Raw genomic sequence first — 15,093 nt, 5'->3', positions numbered from 1 at the left:
CTTACGCCGGGGAGAGCCCGAACCTCTTCGACAGCTGCTGGTGTGCTGTGGTAGCTAGCCGGACAATCCTAAGCGCATCCACATTCAGTGATGGGGCTAACCACCTGTCTTGATTTCGTTTTTGTTCTAGGACATTCAACTATTTGTTAGATACTAGTACAACAATAGGTTTTTCAGTAAACTCTTTAGCTTTTTAGTCAGCTAATTGATTCCCTGTATTAACTGGGGAGTCCCCAGACTGATGGGCTTTATAAGGGCATCACAATGACTTTCAGTTTTTTCACTCTCTTTGATTTCTTCTTTGTGTTTAGTAGAGGAACTCTGCACCAAAAATGAATTGCCTTTTCTTTCATATGGCTCCATGGGCTGGTATTATACCAAAAACATACTTTAAATCAGTTCATATGTTTACCTTTTTTCCTTCAGTGATTTCTAGGTAAGGTCATTAACTCTATTTTTGGTGCTGATGTGTTAAAAAGTAAAGCCTGGGTTTCTGTTACCTGAGTTGAGGTTCCCACTGAATACCTAGCCCAGTTCTGGGTCCTGGATGGGATTGCTCTTGAGATCTGGTTTTCCAGAACACTTATTTAATGGTTACTAAGCAGTCATGACACAAAGTTCTCTGGGCTTCTTACAAAGCCCAGAAAAAACATGGCTTGGATTTAAAGTAGTGGTTACTTTATACTCTACGTTGTCCTGCTCAAACTGAGCAACCTGACATTTCAGCATCCTGCTGGCAATATCCAGTATCCTTCTTTTTGTTCCAAATAATCTATTGCCATGTGGGGTATGTATCAGATTTTGTGTTTCTCTGCAGCTACCACCGCTGTCACATATCCAGGTCATCCTTCAATTGCATTGTCCAATTGCTTACTTCCATGACCCCAAAAGCTGGCCAATATTCCTAGTGTCAGGTGTATTCTTTTATGCACAAAAAACTCAGATGGTTCAGCTCAAGTGTGAGAGTCCCAGTGCAGGGGTTGTCATTAAGTTTATTTGATGACTTTTTGGGCCGTCTGACTCTCAGAAGACCACATCAAATATTTCTGATGGAGAACCATACAAGGGTTTTTCTAGTACCTCAAAATTGTTGTGATATGAGATGTTGATTTAAGTGATTTCTTCCTCCTTTCTGTTTTTCCTTATTAAGAGGTTTTCTAAGAGACAACAGAAATGGCGAGGAATGGCCTGGGCATGACTAAACACCTTTGGTGAGTACCACCCTGAGCTGATTTTAAATAACAGTTTGCCTGTACAACTCAAAAAGTTTTCAGGAGCCAGTTTTGGAGCACAGTATCCTGCAAACCCAGATAAGTACATACTCAAAACAGAGATGAGTGAGTGTGATAACTGCCCAGGCTTTTGTGCATTTCCTACTGAATTTTCTGTAAGCAAGAAATTTGTTTATGTTCTGCTGAAAAAAATAACATTCCTACCCACAAGTAGATAGTTTCTAACCCTTGCATTGGCATACAGCAGATCTTGTTGTTTCCTTGTTACGATAAATGGAGACTGAAGTAATATCCAGCAACCACTGCTGAGCTTTTTGGAGCCGATGTTATAAACATAAGTGTTGCCATGTGAATTTTACTGGAAAAGCATAGAAAGGAATCTTACAAGTCTTAAAAATCAAAGTTCTAATTAAAGTGTACCTAAAATAGTCAGCACGATAGATATGGAACGTGTTATTTCCTAGCATCAGTTTTTGTTAAGCCCAGATAAAGGTACAACAGCTTCTACGCTAAGTTAAGTCAGGATGTTGCTTAGCAGCTGTAATAACCTGTAAGGAAGATAGCATTGTTATTTCTGCTATGGTTTTGATTCATAAAGCAAAAGGTATCATTTAGAGGGCAGATGCTATAACATATGTATACCTTTTTGTCCAAAAGGCACCAGTAAAATTTTTCAATGTGTTCATCACTTTTCAACAGCCGTTATTAGGACAACATGGAGGCCACAATTCTGAAAACTGTGGAGCCTTTCTATATACCTCAGCTGTCTCCAGGATGCCCCTAAATGTCTCCCATACCTAATCCAGTTAACACCACATGAAATCCCTTAGGGGACCACACTTGGCAGCCATTCTTTGTGTTCAGGGAATGGAACTGGTGGCAGACAAAGCACACCACTCTGGAGTGGCCGGAGGAAAAGGAGAGGGAGGGTATTTGCAGGACCCAGTTGCCCCCTGGCTTGGAACAGATTCCTATGTTCATCTTTCCATGCCATGAGAGAAGATACAGTATCTTGTAAATTTGGTTTTCTTTTTTTTTCTTTACCAGTGTTCCTACCTGTAGATCTGTACATGCCCTGTGATAGCTTGTTCTGCTTTTGACAATGTATATTTCTAAGTTAAAGCAAATTGTTTACTAGGAGAAAGAGATCAAAGCTATTATTATAGTAAGGTTTCTCCCCAGAGAGGCTTCTTGGCTAAAAGAATAGACTGACAAACACCGTGTTCATTTAGTTTCCAGTTTTGCTCTCTTTATTTCTTCACTCAGACTATTTAGCTACTTTATTTCATTTCCTTTTTTAATCCCACAAATTTATGGGAAATTTATGGGATCATGCTTCTCTATAGCAACATTAAAAAAAAATCACACTGAGCATGGGATGCAAGAGTGCTGAGTTAAGGTTTTATTTTAAAAAATAAAAAAGAGAGACAATAACTTGGGGGGAAAAACCCCAAAATCAAAGAGGAAAAAAAAAAATGAAGCGTATCTTGAGCTGGCTGAGTTCTGGGAAATAAAGAAAGAAAACTGCCAGAATTTCTATTGCTTCAGAGAGGAGCTTGAATGGCTGCATCCTGAAATTTCTCCAGAGGCTGCAATTATTCTTGTAAGGAGAAGGGCTGTGATCTTAAAAACCTGATCACAGAATGGAGGAGAGAAGTGCAGCTTGAGAGAGGTGAGAGGAAGTTGATCTCAGGACAGGCGCTTTTTTTCCAGTTGTGCCTCAAACCTGTCTTAAACAATGTGTTTTACTTTATTGTGATAACTATTTTGCATATTTCTAAAACCTTACAGGCTTGATTGTTTTTAAAGAGGGGTGCTAAGAGAGGGATTGTGGCTTCAGACTAGCAGAAAGAAGCAGCAGCAGCAGCTTTTTAGCTTTGTAGCTAGTTTTTCTTTCTCTCAGGAAAGGTTGGGCTACATGTGCTCAGCTTCTGTTTCAAACCTGACAGAAGGAAATCTGAAGATTTTTTCATCTTGTTAAACTGCAATCAGCCAATGGTTTCCCTTTCCAAAATAATACTAGATATTATTACTGAATGTTCAGGCTTTACATTCCTGACAAACAGGAAATATATGCCACAATAATAGGATGTCAATCAGAAAGATAGCATCAATTTTCTGCTTTCTAAATCATCCCCACCACCTGCTGAGCCTTTGATCATCCCAAACAATTAATTTAACAGACACATGATTAAGAAATAAATACTTCCCAGTGAACCTGCAAGCTACAGTACATATCAGCAAGTTCTGATCTTGTTCTCAGTGAAAACAAATCACTTACATTCAAAAGAGGAATAGAAGTGCAAATAGAGTCTGCCGATCAGAGGCATCCAAACAACTGTGCATTAAAATATATCGCTGTTTTTAAGCTATTGTGGTGCATCAGTATGCTTTAGGGATATACATTTGTTCCTTCAGGAACAAGTAGTGGAATGGAATTTTGCAGCTATATTAATTAAAGTGTATCTCTGTTGTGTGGAGCCTTTTGGAAATGTTGACTTTAAAATTCTGCATTGAAATGAAATTCTAGAGTTTGTCATTCCCGTAGGAAATCACAACTCCTCTCAGAAAACTGAAAGTGTACTCAGCATTGTCTGAACTCTGCAAGCTACAACACTTGGTCAGAACCTCATATCACTTTCAAATATTTTCCAAAAGGGGTTGCAGAAGCAGACCTGAACTTTCCCTGAAATGAATCCACAAAGCAGCAGGATGAAGCTCTGACTATCCCTTTGGGTGGCTACTGTGGGAGATTGGAGAGCAGCGAAATATCGTGATGTTACGTGCAGACGGAGCCCCTCCCCTTCTACCGTTACGCCGTTAACCCTTACTATAAAATACCCTGTTCTACCGTTATTAAACACCTTTTACCGTCGACCACATTGGTGTTGCGAGTGATTGGCCCGAGCAGGCAAAGAGTGTTTTCCGCCGTGCTGTTCCTGACCCAGGACACCACGCCTCAAGCGGAGGCAACAAGCGGTGCCGAAACCCGGGAACGACAACCGGGTTCGGGATTCGCCTGGACGGGTGAACAGTGGCCGCAGCAGCGGGACTGTCTGCGGCGGGGAGGATGCTCCCGGACCAGCGCATGGGAAATGGAGTCTCGCGCCAAGGTCGTATTAGGGGTTCATAGGCAGTGGGGGTTAGACTGCGAGGCGGGAGAATTTATCTTCGTAGTGTTGAAGCTCCTGCATATTGCAGTAATTGGGCAGCTGGAGGAGATTCTCCGCCCGGACGTGTGGGACAAGTGTACCCAGGCCCTAGCCAAGGAGGTCATGTCCTCAGGCTCGGGGCAAAGCCTTAGATCGTTGGAAAGAGTCATGCGGGCTCTGCAAAAGGTTTGTCCAGAGCGGGAAAAGTGGAAAGCCGCGCAGGAATTTATGAAGGCGAGGCCCCAGCTGGGAGAGGGGACGGCTGGACAGACAGTGGCCAATCATGAGTTTGTCGAGTGTGGGAAGCTACAGCTGTGGGGACGCTCTTTGCGGCCCCCGAGCCCAGGTGCACCCGTTACAGAAAAAGGCACTCATTTTGGGACGAAGTGCTAGAGGAGGCAAGAGGCGCGGCCGTTAGCACAGAGGCGCGGGGTGCAGCCGTTACCTTACGGCCTGACGGAGCATTCGGCAGAAGGCAGGGCAAGCCTGGAGAGGGCGGCGGGAGCAGCAGGAGGCGGGTACCTAGACAGCGACAGCCTCGTCAGGGGACCGGTCGCCACGGCCCCTTCGCTCCTGCCTGTTCTCGTCTGTCCTCGGGTTCCTTAAAACTGTGCTATGAATGGTGATTTTGGTGTGGGGGTGGTGATTTCACCACCTCCAACAACAGCCCCCCATAAAGAGAGGTATTTTGATCGAGTTGATGAAAATAACCCAGAATATTTGAGAGAGAAAAATATGGCACCTGGCCTTTGCCAGGATTTTAACATGATGGAACAGAAGAAGAGAGTCTCCATGATTCTTCAGAGCCCAGCCTTCTGTGAAGAATTGGAATCCATGATCCAGGAACAGTTCAAGAAGGGGAAGAACCCCACAGGTTTATTGGCTTTGCAGCAGATTGCAGATTTCATGACAATGCACGTTCCAAATGTCTACCCTGCGGCACCTCAAGGTGGAATGGCTGCGTTAAACATGAGTCTTGGCATGGTAACACCAGTAAATGATCTGAGAGGGTCTGATTCCATTGCTTATGAAAAAGGGAAGAAGTTGTTAAGATGCAAATTGGCAGCTTTCTACAGATTAGCAGCTTATTTACAATCATATAACAGCCAAAGTAAACTCTGAGCAAGAGCATTTCCTTATTGTACCTTTTGGACTCCTCTGTAGTGAAGTCACTGCATCTAGTCTGATTAAAATCAATATTCAGGGAGATGTGGTTGATCGTGGAAGCACTAACCTAGGAGTAAACCAAGCTGGTTTTACGTTGCGCTCAGCAACTTATGCAGCTCGACCTGATGTGAAATGCATTGTCCACATCCACACACCTGCAGGAGCTGCGGTTTCTGCAATGAAGTGTGGTCTCGTGATTTCACAATTTTCACACACAATTTCACCTGAAGCACTTTCTCTAGGGGAAGTAGCTTATCATGACTACCATGGTATTTTAGTGGATGATGAAGAAAAGGTGGTTATTCAGAAAAATTTGGGTCCTAAAAGCAAGGTCCTTATTTTCAGAATCAGTTGGAGAGACTGTTGAAGAGGCTTTCTACTATATTCATAAACTAATGCTTGCCTGTGAGATACAAGTCCATACCCTGGCCAGTGCAGGTGGCCCTTACAACTTAGTGCTTCTTGATCCTGGCAAGTACAAAGCTAAGTCTTGTTCCCCTGAGTCTCCAGCAGGTGAGGGGACTGTGTCCCATCCCAAATGGCAGATTGGTGAACAGGAGTTTGAAGCTCTTATGCGAATGCTGGATAATCTGGGTTACAGAACCGGCTACCCGTAAGGATACCCTGCTCTGAGAGAGAAATCTAAAAAGTACAGCGATGTTGAGATTCCAGCTAGTGTCACAGGTTACTCCTTTACTAGTGATGGCGAATTGTCACAGACATTTCTTTTATGAAAAATCCTCTCTTAGGATTTTCCTGCTGAAGCTGAGAAGTTCAGCAACCAGACATAAACAATAGGTTATCTGCTTCTGTGGAATGCAACAGGTCAGTTCTGGATTGGCCCAGATTGAGTGTTTGGAGATAATAGCCGATCCAGAACTGAGCTCTCTCGGACACAGTCCGAGAGAGCAAGGTTTGTTGATCATTCTTTACTTTCTATTCTTAGGTAGTTAGCAGCTTCTGGAAACTCTCCCTTTCTTTTTCTTTTTAGTATAGTTATAATGTAATATATATATATATATCATAACATAATAAATCAAGCCTTCTGATCATGGAGCCCATCTCGTCTCTTCCTTCACCCCGAAAACCTTGTGTCCAACCGGCGACAGCGAATCAGGCATTTCCTCCGCCCTCAGACACAGTTTTCAGAAACAGCAGTGAGAGAAGACAAGGTGGCTGAACTCTGGCCGAGGGAATGATGCTTCTGAAGAAGGGCAGAATGGCAGCAGTCCCAATTCGAAGACTGAGTGGATTAAAGAAAATGGACATAGAACTGCCACCTCTGCTGTCCCTAATCTGTTCGTTCCATTGAACACCAATCCAAAGGAGGTCCAAGAAATGAGGAACAAGATCCGAGAGCAAAATTTGCAGGATATTAAAATAGCAGGCCCTCAGTCACAGGTTCTTTCTGGGGTAGTTGTGGACAGGAGCCTTGTACAGGGAGAATTGGTGACTGCATCAAAGACCATAATTGAGAAAGAATATCAACCCAAAGTCATAGTGAGCACAACAGGACCAAATCCCTTCAATAAACTCACTGAAAACAGAAGGGACCAGAAGAGCCTTCAGAAGATGGCAGGTGGCAGAAAGAGAAGGGCCCCCCATGACCCCCCCCAGGCCCCCTGGGAAGAAGCTGAAGGTGGAGTTTCTTGAAGACCAAGCACGCATCCTGGCAACCGCCCTGCTGGCATTAAATCAATTCCCTAGGGGAGAGGAAATAAAAAGCCCTGTCCAGAGGCACTGGGCCACCAGAGCAATAGAGGAAGGCCCACAGGTCACAATTAAAAATGAGCTGGGGGAATGGGAACAGGGTTGGAGGCTGATACTCACAGGGCGACGGTATGCAGCAGTTAAGAAAGATGGCAAAATCAAATGGTGCCCGGTTAAATCAGTTAAACCGGACCTTCAGGGCGAAACTAATTAAATTTGTGAAGTTTATTTTGCAGGACCAAATCCTTAGACACCCCCGCAACCTGAGCACCTCGTTTCCTGAAGGCCACGACAAACCATCACGCAGCTCAGCGAAAGACCCTGTGGCCGAACTAAAGGAGATGCTGGCACAGAGAAGAACTGGGGGGAGAGGCTCAACAAAAAATAATTTCAATCGTGGTTCAAGGTGTACAGTGGCCTGATTGTCTAAAATGTAAGTGATGTCCATCAAGTAGAGTTCAAACTCTGGCCAAGTTCTAACTCTACTTGAATGGAACAATCGACTATCATCCCAGAGGTTTTCTGCATTTCTCTCAAAAGGAGTTGGAGAACCACGAATCCGGACATGAGTTCTCCAATTCTGTCTTATTAAAATTCATCAGCCATCGCAGACTCTGGGATGATAGGTCAGTATTGTAGCGATAGGCAATCATAAGGCTTCAAATCATCAACTGTGCTGCCTTACTTTCATCCCAGAACATCGACAGGGAGAAGCCTCTCCAAAACTGTGCCAGTGAACTAAGGAGGAAGTCCTGCAAAGACGCTTTAAGTCATGGTTCAGTTATCCTCCATGACTAGTTGCCCTGGGTTCTAGCTTGGAAGACCCTCCTGCTGCAATGCCCCTGGAAATGACTTTGGGCCTCACATTTTAAATAAGTTAACCTTGTTCGTTAAAAGTTGGTTGTAAAAGTTAACATTTTTGGTTTGTCAGACATAGTTACGAGTTATAGAAATGTTCATTGTTTTTCCAGTTGCCAGTTTACCTTTGTTAGCCTTCATGTGTTTATAGTCTTTATATTTTTTGTGTTTTTAATTAGTCATAAAAGGGGGGGGATATGTGGGAGATTGGAGAGCAGCGAAATATCGCGATGTTACGTGCAGACGGAGCCCCTCCCCTTCTACCGTTACGCCGTTAACCCTTACTATAAAATACCTTGTTCTACCGTTATTAAACGCCTTTTACTGTCGACCACATTGGTGTTGTGAGTGATTGGCCCGAGCAGGCAAAGAGTGTTTTCCGCCGTGCTGTTCCTGACCCAGGACGCCATGCCTCAAGCGGAGGCAACAGGCTACTCAAAAGCTTCACTACTTGCCGGAGCCCATCCAGACCTCTGGAGTGTGGGTGAATAGAGACTTTCAGTCCTTTTGAGAGATCTCTGTTATTTTCTTTTTTTGCTGTCTGATTTGAAAGCGCTGTAACTAAAGAGTGTACGAGGCATTTCTGAAAGCCAAAATCTGCACCAGCCCACGCTACAAGAGTACTGAGAAGAGGTGCAACCAGTATTTCAAAACACAAGAGGTCTGAACAGTTCTTATTTTATGAGTCTTCGTCTTAAAAGAGCAGCTCACAAAGCATTCTACTACACAATACAGTTAAGGTTGCAGCACTGATACCCAGACTCTCTCTTCTTCAAATCAATTAAACAGGAAATACCTACTCAAGTGTACTTGACGATCTGAAACTTTCTTATCTTTGCCCAGCATCTTAACAGGGATTCTGTTAGTATCCCTGAGCTCAGTCCTTAAGCCTAATGCTGGGAGCTAATGAGGCAACTTTCAGCTCTTACTGAAACTAATGGATGTTTTAATGTTCAGCAGTTTGGAGAATTGTGTCCTGAAAAGGAAAGAATGTATAGTTCACTGGATGTCTGTTTCTGTAAGGCCAGATCACAGGAAATATTTAATGCAGGCTCCTTACAATTCATACTTAATCATAACAGCAACCTTTTTGCTGGTTTTTATACATGCTGGACCATGCTTAAAATATATGTAAGCTTTGCAGAAGATCAGAAGTTGGTGGTGTAAGGCCATTTACAACATGGGTTAGAAGACAGCAGACTGGGACTATAAACACAGTGTTTCACATGCTGCTCCTTAAGTACCTGCTCACAAATGAATGTTAATCATGCAGCTGGAATGCTGTAAATATAGAAAGGCAGAAAAATATCTTAGTGTGATGTGGACCTCCAAATAGATTCAGTGATGAATTTGGGATCATTATAAATCGGCTCTCTAGAAGCATCATAATTTCCTTTTCCTTCCTATGTGCTTTATGCTTTGTCTCCTTTATCACACTGTTAGGTATTAAAAGTGCATTAACAGTTTTTTCTAAAAAAAATGAGGAAAATTTTCCTGCTTTTGAAAAACATCTGTAACTTTTTTTCCTTGCATCTCTTTCAAAGAGTTTGAAAACAGTTTCAATAAGGATTTAAGCAATACATCTCCAAGTTCCTAGGGACAGTTGCATAAATTAGGGTTTAAAAGCAAAGAAAATTATTGTTTTCTCTGAATCTACAGTCTTGGTTCTGGGAGTCTTCTTTTTTTTTTTTTTTTTTTCTTTTATGTCCCTTTCACTCACTATCTAAAGAACAATTTATCTTGTGTCTAGTCTAAACATCCATATGTAAACCTTCCTGTTTGCTGCTTGCAGTGTTCTATTTAGTGGAATACACATATTTAGTGACATCAAAATCTGTTGTCATAGACGTTTGTGAAAATTGTTGAAAGATTGAAAGACTCAAAAATTTTCTTAGTATGGTCTGCTGTCAGGAAAGGTAGATTCTTGTGCATAATCCAAAAGACTTGGTACATAACATTTACTACCATACATCTAATGCTGCAATATGCTTTCATCAAGACTTAAACTTTCTGCTAAAAGACTTTTAACATAAATTATAAGCGAATAAAATATTGCTGAAAATGTAAAGGTGACTTTTAAATAACACTTTTTTCCTTGATGTAAACTTTTTCTAGACAGTTTCAACCACTACTTATTTTTTAGTGCCTTTATTTGATAACCAGAGCCCAGTAGAGCAGCATATGGACATGCGGGAACTGAAACAGTTTTTCTTCAATATCTGGTAGACCTGTGCATGCCTGGAGCACTCAAGAAAAGCCACAAAACTCTACAAACTGGCAACTGTGGGTTTGTCTGTTCTCTATTGATTCTATTTCTGGGAAAAAAAAAAAAAGAACTAGTGTGTGAATCATGTGACTACTGAACTGAGCAAGTACTCACCAGCAGATAAAGCTGCTGCTCTGAGACCTTTTGTAGCCTAGTTTTGGTTACTGCCTCAAAACCTTTTTTCTATTTTTTTCTGAACCATTTAAGTTGTTTTTTTTTTTTTACTTTGAGGCTAGAGAGTGGAAACCAGCCAACTAAGATTCCTAAAAACATTTTGGAAATTGTAAAGACATTCTCTAGAATTGCTAACAAAATTTGCCATTCTGTAATTTTATTTGAATCTAAAGAGAATTTTTTGTCTCTGGATGGTACAGAGCATTCACATTTCTCTAAGCAGAGTTGTGTTGAACAATAGACAATGGAGAATGCTGTGCAGTTGCAGACACACTGACAAAGGGGTAGAATTGCGAGACTTGATTTTCACAGGACCTTTGATTCATTTTAAGGTAATTTATACATGATTTATTCCAATTACAGGTTGTAAATTCCACAGTACTGCACTCAAATTTGAAAATATTTATTAGCAAGTGGTTATTTTCACTCAAAAATGAAATTCTGTTCATGCTGTCTGCTCTGCTGATACATCACAGAAGATTCAGAATCACAGAAGATTCAGAATGTTTGGGGTTGGAAGGGAATTCTAGAGACTGTGCAATCCAACCCCCCTGCTCAACCAGGTTCACCAGAGTAGGTTGCACAGGATCATGTTTTGAGTATCTACAGAAAAGGAAACTCCACAAACTCTCTGGTAGCCTGTTCCAGTGCTCAGTTGCACTCAAAGTGAAGTTTTTTATCATATTCAGATGGAATGCCAATTTTCAGTTAAACAAAGTTTTTCCAATTAAAAAAAAATCAAAGAATTCTTTCTATCAAGAATTTCATAACAATATGTCTCTTTCACCAACATTTCCAGTTTGGCTGAAGGCTTTCATGTATGTACCACAACTCCCTTCCTGCTTATTCAAAGACTTTCATTAAATCCATTGTCTTCCACCTCCTGCCTTCATTTTTCTTAGTTTATAATTCTTACCCTTTTGGAAATTTCTAATTTGGTCTTTTGGCACATGAGTCTTCAGCTTTCTTCTTATTTCTTCCCATTCTGTAGTTTTAACCTGAGATATGTTCTTTCCAATGAAAATGGTTTTGCTCTGAGTTTTTTCAGAAACTTGAACCACTAGTTCCATGCTTAATGTCACTTTCCTCCTTTCATCTACTTGTGCCAAGTAACTTCCTGCCAGGATTCCTACAAGATCTAGCATTTAACCTCTGCAAAGCATCTCATGAAGTTTTCCAACAATGCTATCAGGTTAAGCTCTGCTCTCCTTCAAACCACCAGCAGCTTTCAACATCATTTGATCTTCTTTAGGTTTCATGGCTGCTTCTTCTCACTCAGTCAAAAACCACGATTATTAGTGCTTTTTCTCCATCTCACTGCCTGTCAGTAATACCACTGTACCAGCACTCTTCTTCTTCCACAATGTCATCACTCAGTGAAATCTGTGCTATGAGAGGAAATCAGCTGTACCATAGAATCACAGAATCATAAGGTTGGAAGAGACCTTCAAGATCATCGAGTCCAACCTGTCCCCTAACACCTTAATTAAACCATGGCACCAAGTGCCACATCCAGTCTTTTTTTAAACACATCCAGGGATGGTGACTCCACCACCTTCCCAGGCAGACCATTCCAGAACTTTATCACTCTATGTGTGAAAAACTTTTTCCTAATATTCAACTAATATTTCCCTTGATGCAGCTTGAGACTGTGACCTCTGGTTCTGTCAGTTGCTGCCTGGGGAGAGAGACCAACCTCCACAACTACCCTTCAGGAAGTTGGGGAGAGTGATAAGGTTGCCTCTGATCCTCCTTTTCTCCAGGCTAAACAAGCCCAGCTCCCTCAGCTGATCCTCACAGGGCTTGTGTTCCAAGCCCCTCACCAGCCTCTCCTGGACACGCTGAAGTGTCTCAATGTCCTTTCTAAACTGAGAGGCCCAGAACTGGACACAGTACTTAAGGTGTGGGCTCACCAGTGCCGAGTTCAGTGGGAGAATGACCTCCCTGCTCCTGCTGGCCACACTATTCCTGATACTGGCCGAGATGCCTTTGGCCTTCTTGGCCCCCAGGGCACGCTGCTGGCTCATGTTCAGCCAGCTGTCAACCAGTGCCCCCAGGTCCCTTTCTGCCTGGCCACTGTCCAGCCACACCCTCCCCAGCCTATAACGCTGCAGGGGGTTGTTGTGGCCAAAATGCAGGACTTGGCACTTGGACTTCTTAAACTTCATCTTGTTAGACTCTGCCCATCTATCCAAGTGTTCCAGGTCTCTCTGCAGAGCCATCCTACCTTCCAACAGATTGACACATGCTCCCAGCTTATTGTCATCTGCAAATTTACTAATGAAAGACTCAATACCCTCATCCATGTCATCAATAAAAATATTGAATAGAACTGGCCCCAGCACAGACCCTTGAGGGACACCACTGGTGACTGGTCACCAGTTGAATTAGCATCATTCACCACCACACTCTGAGCCCGGCCATGCAGCCAGTTCTGAACCCAGCAAAGAGTGCACCTATCCTAGCCATGGGCTGCCAGCTTTTCCAGGAGTGTGCTGTGGGAGACAGTGTCAAAGGCCTTGCTGAATTCCAAATAGACAACATCCACAGCCTTTCCTGCATGCACCAGGTGGTCACCTGATCATAAAAGGAGACCAAGTCGGTCAAACACCACCTACCCTTCCTAAACCCATGCTGGCTGGGTCTGATACCCTGGCCATCCTGGATTCTTCATACCATGTCCACTGGATTCTCCTAATAGCTGTATTCTTCTTTCCCATTTAAACCACATTCAAGCAAATTGCTTGAAAATATTTCAACCTTATTCAGTGGAGTTATAAAGCACTTTGAAAAATGCATCACAATGATGAAAACTCAGATCAGCAATCATTCACTTCTTATTTATGCAACACTGATATGGAAGTGATGCTTTATTTAAAATAGACATAAAGTATCCTTATAAATTGACTTTTTTTATTATTACAGTTCCTCAAAATCCTGTATCTTACACCTCCAGTTTTGCTCTGAGGGTGGTTCTTGTTCTAAGCATATAAGGGCAAAGGGCAAAATCCACCTGTGTGCAAGCACAGAAAGAGGAAAAATAATATAAGAAGACAAAGACTGTACTGCCAATTTGCATATGCTTCAAATACCCCTGTTCCTCTGCTACTCAGTTAAAAGAAAAAATATTTTTACCTCTAAAACTTCTCTCTCACATGTACTGTCCTTAAGGCTGTCACTCAGCAGAAGGAAACACATATGTCTCAAGAGTACTTTTGTGCTTTTCACAATATTATCAAGGGAAAATATGTTGCACATTCTCCTAAATTTTCCCAGATTTTCAACTGCAGTTTATTCTAGTTTCTTCAAAGTTCCTTGTTTTTCCAGCTACAATGTAATCACTTTCATAAATGAAGGGACAGAGGGAAGAAAAACAAAAAAGGAGAAGTTGTTGATTGATATAATAACAGGATTAAAGATGGATGGAAGAAATGTGTGACTTGTAAGGGTACATACTGGTGTGTGTTTCTGTCCTCTAGAAATGTATAGAAATAGAAGAGACACCTGCTATTCCCCTGCCTTGCATTTTCTCTAGCAATGACAAAAGGAAAAGAGCATTTCTTTATATGTAAATAAATTCTTATGTTCTCCTAGCTAGTTGATCATGTCTGTTATCAGAGAAGCTAGAATGAGTTCAAAATCAAATGAAAAAGCTGACAATCTTTATTCTGCTACCCAGATCATCTCCAAAATTGTGTGTTTTTGAAAAAAATACACATTCTACCACAAAACCTCAGTTTGCACATGCAAATATGCAGTAGAATATTTAATTGCCACAGAACCCACTTGATGTTTCTCTAACTCTATTTGACATTACAGTTGCTGCTGGGAAGTCATGTATTTAAAGTTTACCACAAACAAATATTATTTTGCTAGTTTTTCTAGAAGAAAGTGATGAGAACTACTGAGAGAAACATCCATATATGCAGTAGCCAAGCAGTGCAGTCCAAGGTAATATAGTGGAAACTAATGCTGAAACTGTAAGCAAAAGAATACTTATGACAGACTCAGAGTGTTAACACTGATAAGACAGGGAATATGGGAAGAGCTCAGTCTCAGTCAAGGCAGGCGTGTGCCCTCTGGAAAGAAGAAAACAAAGATATTGCTTCTACAAAGAAGGGTGCCGAGAGGTCTCTTCCTTTCTTTCCTGCAGAAAACTAGACAACTCTCATTATCATTCAGGCTTGTCAGGAAATGACTTTGCTGGTCAGGAGGATGTTTGCTGGTCTTTTCTCTTTTTTTCCATAATAAGAGTCATTGTGGAATAAGAATAAACTCTGCATTTTACAGGATGATGATGTTTAAAGCAGTGCAACTCAGCAGTTCATAAATTTAAAACACTTTAAATTAACTTCTAAATAGGAAGTGAATATATAAAAATGGAAAAAGAGAGAAAAAAGATACCTGTATTTCCAGTAGATGAACAGAATTAAGAATAAGATTTATTTCTGTGACATATATAAATAAGAAAATAGAAGGTGAGTTTAAAAAAAAAAATCAGTGATTTTTTTGAAATCTATGAAATCTGTCTGAA

General features: G+C 41.6%; 1 pseudogene; it reads left to right on the top strand.

The window, feature by feature from the left end:
* Positions 1–4,999: 4,999 nt before the first annotated feature.
* On the top strand, positions 5,000–7,158 carry LOC115915391 (annotated as a pseudogene).
* The last annotated feature ends 7,935 nt before the right edge of the window (positions 7,159–15,093 follow it).

This window comes from Camarhynchus parvulus, chromosome Z (genome assembly GCF_901933205.1).
Source record: "Camarhynchus parvulus chromosome Z, STF_HiC, whole genome shotgun sequence".
In the NCBI taxonomy this organism is placed as follows: domain Eukaryota; kingdom Metazoa; phylum Chordata; class Aves; order Passeriformes; family Thraupidae; genus Camarhynchus; species Camarhynchus parvulus.
Note: the sequence above shows the minus strand (reverse complement) of the source record. Positions and strands in the feature narration are given on the sequence as shown.